Here is a 12192-nt window from a genome sequence, read left to right as displayed (position 1 = left end):
CAAAGTTTCAATTGACATCATTCTAGCTTGTGGACATGTCAAAGGAAAGCTGTACAGGTCGTACACCTTATGAGAAGCACTACTTACAAAACAGATGCTTTATACCCACAAATACTTATGTATAAATGTTCATTACTAACCTTTCTATGAACATGATTTGATTATATCTGCTGATGCAAAATAGCCTACAGTAACGTCTGCATTTATATAAATTAAATAAATAAATGCAACATATTTGAACACATACAGACCCTCCAATATGTTACCAATTACAGAAAAACTACACACAGTATACATTCAGTCCTTAATTGGGTTCAAAAACAACACGCAACATATAGCCCACAGTAACCTCCCATCTGCATCTTTAATCTTCAGTTCTCTTGTTAGAAAGTAATTCCACCATTCCAAGTTCATAATAGTCCAAAAGGTGATGATAATAGTTAAACATGGCAGTTTGTTCATCTTTTAGGTTGCTGAAAGAGTCATTTGCTCCTTTGGTTTTTTTCTGAAAAAAACAAATCTAATCTTTATCTCACACTTTACTCTCGCGTTTGTCTGTTTCTGAAAGGATGTCAGTAGCACTTCAATAAGCACATGCATGTTATTATCATCAGCTCAAGAAGTTCGTTATTTCAAATATAGACGCTGGCGAGCTCTCTGGAGAAAGTGAAGCCGCTCGCGATTTTAGATGACCTCGTAAAACAACAACAACGGGGCACGGTAGATTCTGCTCTTGGCTTTGTGGCTGTTCATTAAGACAACGACAAGGTTTGTTTAAGCTCTGGTCGACCATGGCTCATTATTATTATTATTATTATTATTATTATTAGTATTATGTAGTGTCTCAGCTGTGTTTTTAATAATGGCACTTCCTTTGTTTTAATTTTCCTGGCCTGTGCACAAGCTGATGTATCTCTGTAAACCAATAACGTTCATCTGCTCGTCTTGCTGCCTGCCTTTTGGTACCCTTTTGTTGTGCTAGGTACCCTTTCGAAAGGGAACCCAAAAAGTCGTACAGTACAGTTCAGTACAGTACAGTGGCTATTTTATAGCCGATCTGCTATAAAATAAACTGCTTTGTTCTTTTTTTTTTTTATGAGATGAGTCTAGTTTTTCCTAATATGATTTACTTGCACTTGAATTATTTTACTCAGTAACACCACTTTTTTTTACTCCTTTTACTAGTAGCCTACAGTTAAACAGTTTTTAACAATTTTTGAATCCATTCAGCCAATCTCCAGGTCTGGCGGGAGCACTTTTAGCTTCGCTAAGCATGAATCATTGAATCTAAATAGACTATTAGCTTGCTCAAAAGTTTCAATAATTTTCCTGTTTAAAGCTTGACTCTTCTGTAGTTACATCGTGTACTAAAGTTGCTTTTTCCATGTTGATGTGTTTAACTCTAGGGCCCTCTAATGAGACTATAGCCCCCCCACCCCCATTAAAAACAATCTGGAGAGTTCCTTTAAATGCTGTCAGGGAAGCAGATCTTCATCTTTTGATGTGAGAGGAAGATTGAAGATGGGAGTTTGAATTATTGAATTTAAATTGATTAAAAACTCATGCTTCTGTTGACAAACTTAAATTTACCACTGATCATAGTATGCTTTTTAAAGAAATCCTTAAATCTGTCTTATCCTTTGTGCAGTGGTTCAGTGAACACAAATGACTTCAGTGTGGCCCCTTTGCTTGCCAAACCATCTTTCAGATACTGACTAAAACCCTGAATGAAAAAAAAAAGTTAAACCAATTTAAGATCTGATCACTGGCAAGATTTTATTATATTTTTCTCTGCTCTGCTCTTATTTTCTTTCAGTACACTCTCCAGAATCAAATGGTAATTTAGCTATTTACATGACACGACCAAATGAGTGGAAAATCTGTTATGGTTATTGTTGGATGAATTGAGTGGATTGTTCCTGTAGTCGTTGCATCCCAAACGCTCGTTGCCCTTGCGTTATTTGAGCACTAGATGGCTCTCAAGTACCGTGACAACTATTTTGTGTTTAGTTAACAAGGCAGCTGTTCCTTCAGTCAACCTTTTGTTTTACTTTCTTTCTCATATTCATCTTTTTTTTTACTTCAGTTAAAAAAAAAATCTTCTTTCCTTATGTTTTTCTTTTACTTTGTTGTTCTTTCACCACCTCTTTCTTTGCATAATGTTAATATATTCAGATATCTAGACATGGATATCATTAGACAGTTTTGTTGTTGTTAAACTTTTTTTTTTTTTTACTCTTCACTTCTGCTAACAAAAACTCACTGCAAGAGCTGAAGTTTTGTTTGTATTGACACTCTGGCTGATAGATGGCAGGAACTCATACAGTATATATTGGGGTGAAGTGTCTTGCTCTATGCTGAACTGGAAAGGATTGATTTGAGTTGGAGCGCCACAGGCTTACAGCCTCGCAGGAGTGACAATGGCCTCTTCTGTCAGTCAATGCTTGAGTGTGTGTTGACTGCCTGATAGCACTCGTGCACAGTATGAGGCTGATTTGATGGATTGATATCATTGGACTCTCCTGGCTTGTTTTTCGTTCAGATATTTTAAAATAACAAGCAGGGTTTCCATGGGTGATGGAGTTTCTGGGATACAGTTTAATGTACTAAAACTTCTATGTTAAGCTACTTTGGCACAATCTATTGTAAATGTGCTATAGAAATAAACATGAATTGAATGTCAGGGAAATTCAGCTTGTAAGTCAGTGAAAGTCAAGGGATTTGATATTTGCCTTAAAGTGGGAATCATGCAGAAGGTTGCAATAAATCAGTATGTATAAAAAGGAAATCTTTAGTGGCGAATGTCAAAGTATTTTGTTCCTTTTTATTTTTTCATCAGTTGCATGGAGATGCAGATCAATTTTCTATTTCATGACACTCCCCACATTGACTTTTTTTCACAAATAGCACATTTTAAAATGATGCATAATACATGCAATTATGAAGCACAAACAGCCATATTTGACATTTCCAGAGCTAAATGTCACCTGAACAGGTGTATCTCTTATTGCAGGACGTCCTGCAGTGCAGCTTTTTTTTTTTCTGCACAACACCTGCTCATTTGAACACAACCTTGTCTAACTGTTTTGCGACCTATCGCTTTATCTTGTGGCAGGTGTGAAAGAAATTGTCTGAGAAATGAATGTGGCCTTACAGCAAAATGCTTTCAGCAGTATTACAAACTTTCCAGCTGAGTCACAAATGCTCAATTATCCTCGCGCAGAATCTCTGTTTGGCTCCTGAAGTCATGATGAAAATAATTAATTGGGCTTTAGGTGTGAATCCCTCTCATGGTGCCCAGATACTGTCCTAGTTTTCCTGTAAATGCAGGTTCTTGCCAGCCGCTGTGCCTCGGGCCTGCTGATAGGATCGAGATTAGAAATTCAAATGTCTTTTTTTCTTTGAAGTAAAGTGAGAGAGCTTTTGAGTCTGGCACCCGGAGGACAAGCCAACCGAATCTACACATTGATCCTGCCAAACATGTTTGACTTTGGGATTTATTTATCTACTGTATCTGATTCTGTGGGTTCTTAGTTTCTCTGTGAGACTGTGAGAGTCTAGAGGCCGTGGCATATATTTAACCTGCAGGTCAGACATCCTTTGCAAGGATTAATTTGATGGTTCATTAGATACTCGTGTGCAAAGTTGTGAATTTTAGTTTAAATTAAATAAGATTACTGCATAAATAGTCAGGGAAAATAAAGCAAAGTTTTCACAATGTGATCTGTCACTTACTAAGCAACTGCTGCTAATGATCAGTTATAAAAAGTGGAGGCAAAGGACGACCAAACCTGAAATAAAAAATAAATGCATAAATGTATACAGGCATACATGGATGGATAAAATAATATTTGAGTTAAGAAATGAGATGTATTCTATTTGAACTTTAAACCTAAATTAATTAATTATTTTTTTCCTTTATTTTCTGCATGTAATTTTCATTTTTTAAATTAAGTTTATTACTGCACTTATTTCTGAATTTATTTTCTTATTTATTCTTGCTTGGATTTCTTTTTACTTTTCTGTCTATAATATGGAAATGAGGGAGACCGTTTTTGTGTGGCTTCAGCACATTATTGGTTGAGGGCCCATGAATAGAAGAGTCCGCTCCTCTGAACAATACAGTTTTCTAAGATAATAATAGCTGCGAGCACAAATTCATAGCCTCAAGTGCTACTATGGGTTGTGGTAATAAGAAAGTAAAACAGATATATTATGTCAAGTCATGTATTACTTAATTTTTTATTCATACATATATATATATATATATATATATATATATATATATATATATATATATATATATATATATATATATATAATACACACACACACACTCATAGTCATCTGCTCATTAACACAAATCTCTAATCAGCCAATCACATGGCACGGTGGTGGTGTAATGGTGTGGGGGATATTTTCTTGGCACACTTTGGACCCATTAGTACCAATTGAGAATCATGTTAATGCCACAGCCTACCTGTGTATTGTTACTGACAATGTCCATCCCTTTATGACCACAGTGTACCCATCTTCTGATGGCTGCTTCCAGCAGAATAAAGTGCCATGTCATAAAGCGCGAATCATCTCACACTGGTTTCTTGAACATGACAATGAGTTTACTGTACTCAAATGGCCTCCACAGTCACCAGTACTCAATCCAATAGAGCACCTTTGGGATGTAGTGGAATGTGAGATTCACATCATGGATGTGCAGCCGAATATTTCCAGTGTCTTGTTGAATCTGTGCCATGAGGCATCAAGGCAGTTCTCATGGCAAAAAGAAATCCAACCCAATAGTAGAAAGGTGTACCTAATAAAGTGGCCAGTATATATGTATGCATTTGTGTGTGTGTATATATATATATATATATATATATATATATATATATATATATGTAGATAGATAGATAGATAGATAGATAGATAGATAGATAGATAGATAGATAGATAGATAGATAGATAGAGATAAAATAAATTACACACTTTTATTTGTGCATGTTTGGGCCTCTATATTTGGTAACCTGGAAAACCACAATATTCCACCCCCGTTCAAGTCATAAGATGTATATTGAGATTTTTAAAAAATTATTTCCATTGCAGTTTGTTTGCATGTCGTCTTGCTCCATCTGGTCTTTTTGTACATTTTATTTTTTTAAGTGGTCCTATAATTTCAGCGCAAATCTCTTCATTTACATGCCATGTTGTAAACCAGTGGTTCCCAATTCCAGTCCTCTGTACTCCCTTCCCTGCACATTTTGGATGTCTGTCTTCCTTATTTGACACACAAGGATAAGTTCATGGATCCCTCTGTTAACAAGCTGATGATCTGAATCAGGTGTGTTAATTAAGGAAGTCATACAAAATGTGCAGGGTGGGGGGTCCGGAGGACTGAAATAGGGAACCACAGCCGTAAACGCCTCTTTTTTTGGGTGGAACCAAAAGCACAGTTTTGATGCGTGTCACTTTAGATGCATATGAGCTGTCATTTAAATTCACACAAGGTTATGTCAAAGGCGTGCGCACTCACAAAACACACATTCACTGTGTTGGTGAATGTGAACAGATGGAGAAAGAAAATGCATTCAAATCAGTTTGAGTAACTGCTAACACAACTCAAGTAGACTCTGAAAATTTGGGATATTGTGATGGAAAAAGAGTAGGACTACACTTGAGACATTGTAGTTTGCCGGTGTTTTTTCACGAACAAACAACATTACACACTAAAAACTGTGTAGTGTAAAAATCAAAATAGAACCCCTATAATGCAAAACCCCACTATTAAAAAAATATGTAGATAGAGACATTTCTTTTGCTGACTGCTGTAGTTGAAGTTCATCTTGCCTTCGCTGACCTCTGTGTTTTGTTGTCTAGCTGAACGTGGTGGCTGTTTCTGATTGGCTGGTTGCGGCAGACCATGGAAGTATCCTATAAATACTCAGTGTAGCGTTTAGCTGCTGTCAGGGTCAATGGTGCGGGGCTCATTTTAATGACCCTCAGACACTGATGCCGTGATAAGCTTGTCTTGCGGTGGCTCATCATGAGGTCCTTCACCGAGAAGGTCATGGTGAGGAGCTCATCACAGTATTGAATTTATTTCCTGCTTGGCAGTGATGTTTTACTTCAGTCATATTGGGTACTTCAAAAAACGTAAGGGTGCTTTTGTAGATTTGCGCAACTAATGATATTATACTTTTATATGTTTTATATAAATTGACGACCCCACTAAGTGTCTGTTTTACAAAATTCTTAATGTAAAACATGTTCCCACTTTTAATTTCTGCAGATTTTTTATTAATGCAGATGCACTTAAAGGAAACATTTTAGAATATTTATCATATATTACCTTTATCATATATTCACTAATTTGTCTTGTGTTTGTTTGTTGTTTTTAATTATATTTATTGGGCGCTGAGCGCCCAAGAAACATGAAGTGTTTATATAGATCTGCCTGAATAAAATCACGTTTAATAAGAGTCCTCCCGTGAAGCCATTTGCATGCCAATATTCAGTTAGTCATAGCGCCACCGGCTGGCAACATAAAATGAAATGTTTTAATCGATAACAAACATTTTACTCAGGAGTGTCCAAACTCTGTCCTGGAAGGCTGGTGTCCTGCATAGTTTGGCTTCAACACACCTGCTAGCAAGTCTCTAGTATATCTAGAAAGAGCTTGGTAAGCTGGTTCAGGTGTGTTTGATTGGGTTGGAGCTAAACTCTCCAGCTTACCGGCCCTCCAGGACCGAGTTTGGACACCCCTGCTTTAAGTCAGATCTAAACCTAGTTTTGTCAGTGTGTTCCAAAGGTCTTTGTGATTATTTTTTTTTTAAATTTATTTATTTTTTTTTTCAAATTGTAAAAATCTCAAGAGTTTTTGCCAAAGGGCATGTCTGTGGCGACCCGACAAAGTTCAAAGTTGAGCATTAAATGTCAGATTCACCCTAAAATTCTAGTTTGATAAGACTACTGTCCTGAAGTTATCTACATGACAATATTCAGTTACAGTCATTGCGCCACCTGCTGACAGAAGAAGGTATGGACATCATGGTTTTTTAAATATTTATAAAATATAATAATATTGCCGACTGTTCTCGGTCATCCTTATGCCTCCAGGCCTGAATTCGAGGTCCCCTGTAATGCTTCTTGCAGCTTTATTTGCATTTGTTTTTAATGAATTGTCTTTGCCAAGAAAGTAGCCCTTTGTTGACGTGGCATTAAATGAATATATATATACATGTATGATATGATATTTAGAATATTAAAAGTTTTCGTGGTGATGCCATAGGAACCACTCTATGTTTCCTGAAGAACCTTTTAGTGAACTTGTTTTTTTTTTTTTTTGGTGTGAAAAACGATGTTCTCCCTGTATTCTTATGGGTTTCCTCTGGGTGCTCAGGTCCCCCAGAGTCTAAAGACATGTGCTATAAAGTAGATGAATTGGATGAGCTAAAATTGTCAGTAGTGTATGAATGTGTGTGTGTGGGGTGGGGGGGGGGGTGTTTCCCGATACTGGGATGCGGCTGTGTAAAACATATGGTGGAGTAGTTGGCGGTTCATTCAACTGTGGCAACCTCTGAAATAAAGACTGAGCCGAAGGAAAATTAATGAATGAAGATTGTTACAGTCATAGTGCCACCTGCTGAGAGAAGAAAGTATGGCACAAACTGCTGATGTCAAGTTTAAAAAATATTTATATAATAGAATAATATTGCTCAGTGTTCACAATCATCCTAATGTCTTTGGGGCGGTGGTGAGCCTGAACACGAAGACCCTTTCAACGCTGCTTGCAGCTTTAATTGCATTTGTTTTTTATGAATTGTCTGCCAAGTAAATGTCCTTTGCTGACATGGCATTAAATTAAAACCTATAATATAATATTTATAAAATTGAAAGTTTTTGAAGTGATTCCATAGAGCAACCATGCACTCTGGGTTTCCTAAATAGCATTTTAGTGAACCTTATTTTTTCATGGTGTGGAAAAACTCTTTAATAATCTAAAGATCATGTTGTGGAATATAAAATTTGTGTGGATGTTAAAGATTCCTCATGGAACTTAAGACTTTCTAGAGAGTTTTTGCAAATACATTTCGTGATTTTAGTTTAAATGTTATTAATACAATGTATTTTATTAACAAAAAAATATATTTTTTTTCACTGTAAATGTAGGAATTTTATTTAGGATTTAGCAGGTATTTTACTGAAAAACTAAAAATGTGTAACAAAATATATTTTATACACTATAAATCACTTAACACTTATTTACATATTTGTCTAGCAAAAATATACTTATAACATTTTCACAAAACTGATCTATAACACACTTGTTTTTCTTACAGCATTTTTTACCAATAACAAGTGTGTGAATGTCAGTGCAGCCAGACTTAAACACACTGAGTATTAAGATATAAGAACAGGCCTAAATACCCTGTGCAGTATTACCTCTCAAGTCTTTTTTTTTTTTTTAAGAGTTTCACTATTTTTAATTTAAATTCAGTCACACAAGACTCATTAAAACCTCATCTCAAAGTCTTTTTTTGCAGTATCTAAAAAAATTGAGTAGCTATCATCTTTCTACATATTTAATATATATTTTTAATATTAAATGCTGTTGACGTTACTCCCCTGTTAATTTGATGTGATCTCACGCTAGACCTGAATTAATGATACCCCTGGTACAAGTACATTTCTGAACCGCTTTCACACTGATGATTAAAGGACGTTCACACCAGGAACGATAACTATAAAGATGACGATATGATACCTAAAATTATCCTAAATATAAAACATCAGCAAAGTTCAGACCCCCGCTGTAATGATAAAAGCGTAGAGAAACAATATTTTTGGGATCAATTTCAGGAGTTTTTTTTCAGCTTATAAACAATAAAGCACTAGCTGGGTTTCTATTACTCTGTGTTAATGCACATTAAGTATCGCATAAGAAAAGAGTGATGTAAATGAGTTTTTTTTAAAAATCCATTCATTTCCAATAAAGTTTTTACATTCACTTGAGGTGGTCTTGGACTTGGGTTAGTTGCAGTAGATGATCTGCCAAAATGCTAACTGATAGCATAATAGCTTAGAAAACACTGTAGCTCCCCTGCCGTCCAAAGCCACGTCTCCTGAAAAACATGAACGCACACATTAAAGATGACACTAGATCATGTCATTTGCCAGTTAGAAAACTTTATAGTACTTTATAATACTACAATTACAACGAAAAAACTGTATTATATCTAGTAAGTTTTCAGTTGTGTAGCAAGCAAAACTTGTCATAATGTACAATATTTCTTGCATGCAAGGATCGCTGGAGCAAAATTACGCACTTTGTCCTAAAGCGACTACTGTATGCTTAGTGGTTGGCTGGCGGGGTACAGGAATTACACTTATTACTAAGCCATACTTGGATGCGATTTCAGACCGAATATTCAGAGTAGCATGGTAAACAAAATAATGAGCGCGTCACATGTTGTCATTGTTCAAAAATAAACCAATGTGAATAAAAAAACAACTTCACCTCAGTAAAACAGGCTAGGCGGAATAGTGCTATTTACTTATAATTTGTTGTTAATATAAATAAAAATCTATGTTATCGATGCTGTAAAAGGTCCCTTGAAAATACACATCAATCTTTCGCCGGAAGATTTCAGTGGCTGAACAACACTTCTGTGCATATAACCCATTCATAAAAACACAATCTACATTAACTTTGCCTGACTAAAATACTTTTAAAACAGAACCTTACCTGTCTAACAGAAATACTTCAGCCGTGGCGTCATCTTTCCTCCAGCGTGCAAAAGTAACTCCAATATTGATTTAACTGTCGGCTCAGGAAATTTAAATTGGATGAACATTTTTTTTTTAGTCTTATGCCTTGTCCAGAATATAAAATACATATAAATACATTTAGATGAAACAAGAAATGTTTCTGAAGACAATCACCTACTGCACCTTTAATGTGAATAATGAGAGATGAAAACACATTTTCTAAATAAACTCTGATGTAGCAAACATTACACCCACCTGACTAAGTAGCTGTCTCTATTATGCTTGCGTTGTTTACTTTTTGTTACTAGGTTACCAATACCACAACCAGTTGCTCTAACAGCTTGATGAAAATTCACGTTTGGGAGTTTTTCTGTTTTTTTTTTTTTGTGAACTGTAAAAAGATTTTGTCAGAACAATATAATAATAATAATAATATTTAATAAAAAAATTATAATAAAATAAAAATTTTATCATGAATGTAAAATTAAATGTAAAACTCGTCCCCCAACAATTGCCCACCGGAAATATCTGTCAACCCACTCTGCTATTGCTGACAAGAACCGGGCCTGTGAAAACAAAAACATTTTCTATTATTTATTTTTATCTATTATTATAACATTTTCTATCTTATTTTTCTCTATATTATTTCTCAAAGTCTAATTTCAAACTACTAAAAAGTCTATAAAATTCACTTTGTTAAACCATAGAGTTAAATTTTCAACATCAAAAGTGTACAGAGCAGAGATAAAGCTCCCATAATGCAATTCACAACCAAAAATAAACAAAGCACTTGTGAACCCTTAAATACGGAAGCTGTTAATTAACAGATATTATTTTATAGTGGAAACCTGCCACATGCAATTTACAAAGAAGTATAAATTGGCCATTAGTATGTTCATCTAATCAGAATCAAACATTCAACAGCCCCATACTATAAATCTATATTCATTTACTTGAATACTGCAGTGCATAAACAGGCTTAAACTGGACTGACACAGTTTCAATTCTATGAACTTCTATGTTGAACTGCTTTAACACAATCTACATTATAAAATCGCTGTAGAAATTAAGATGAATTTAATTGAAAAACAGACACAAATATTGTTATCGGTTTATGTAACATTTTCATTCATAGTGTGTATGAGCCTTAAACCTGCAACAGTCTGCCTGCTCTTCATATATTTCCTATCGGACTCTTGCAGCCCGATGGTTGTTTGAAACGCAGGGCGAGGATGTATGTTGAGGTATTCCCTGCGTGCGCAGCGGGACGTGGCACAGGAGCGCGGCTGGGGTCTGACCCGGGCCCCCCGTCGGATATTGATGTCTGCAGATGTTCATGTACAGAAAGGGCAGCCTCATCCCCTCCTGCTCCTGATAAATCATATAAGGGAGGGATTCACGCTGCATTATTGATGGTCCGCAGGGAGGCATGAGAGAGAGGGAGAAAAAAATGCTGTTCAGCCTTTTCAGCTGCCCAAGGTTAGCCAGACACCAGTTAAGAGATCCTGACAGGTGTGTGTGTGTGTGAGAGTGTGTATGTGTGTGAAAGATCTTCCCCATGGGAGACGATGATCTGGAGTTTTTGAGAGCCAGCCTTGCTGTGACAGGCCTCTCCACAGCAGCCTGTCAGGGCAGCCCCTTTCAAGCAGGTTTGAGGGATGTCATGAGGCTGTGGCATGGCCGTCTCTCGCAGGGGGAGGGAGAGGGAAAGACAGATTGAATGGAGAGCTGTATTTCCTGCGCTCGCCCCTCTGACTAGAACAGGCACGGTTTATATGAGACAGAGAAGCTTAGCACACACACATACTTGCGCTCCTTAGAAAGAATGTTTTCAGGTCTTAACTTAATGCATTCTGCAGCTTTCATTTTCATCATTTAAATATCGCTCACCTTTAGGCAGACTATCTGTAGCCGTGTAAAGTCGTTTTGGGGAAACCTCCAGTACCTGGATGCATTTGTAGTGTATGGTAATATTGTTGTGTTCAACTTGACCCCAGCATTCCAGTACCAGAAATACAACTTGCAGTGACATTTTTGATTTTGATTATTTGATCAGATCATCACAGTTGGGTCAGGGTTGTTATAACTTGATATTAAGTTTGAAAATGTAGAAAATTGTCCATAGTAAAGGCTGGAATGCACAACATGCCTTTTTAAAGGGATAGTTTACCCAAAAATTAAAATGTGCTCATTATTTATTCACCCTTAAATTATCCTAAACCTTTGAGTTTCTTTATTATGTTGAACCTAAAAAGTATTTTTAAAGAAAGCTGCAAACCATTGCCGTCCATACAAGAAAAACAAATACTATTGAAGTCAATAGTTGCTATTTTCCATCTTTCCTCAAAAGGAGTGAAGGTTTTGGGTGAATTATCACAAAACTTTTCTTTTTTTTTACATTGCCATATTAAACCTATTGGTTTGTAA

Source organism: Danio aesculapii, chromosome 8 (assembly GCF_903798145.1).
Source record: "Danio aesculapii chromosome 8, fDanAes4.1, whole genome shotgun sequence".
Classification (NCBI taxonomy): domain Eukaryota; kingdom Metazoa; phylum Chordata; class Actinopteri; order Cypriniformes; family Danionidae; genus Danio; species Danio aesculapii.
Note: the sequence above shows the minus strand (reverse complement) of the source record.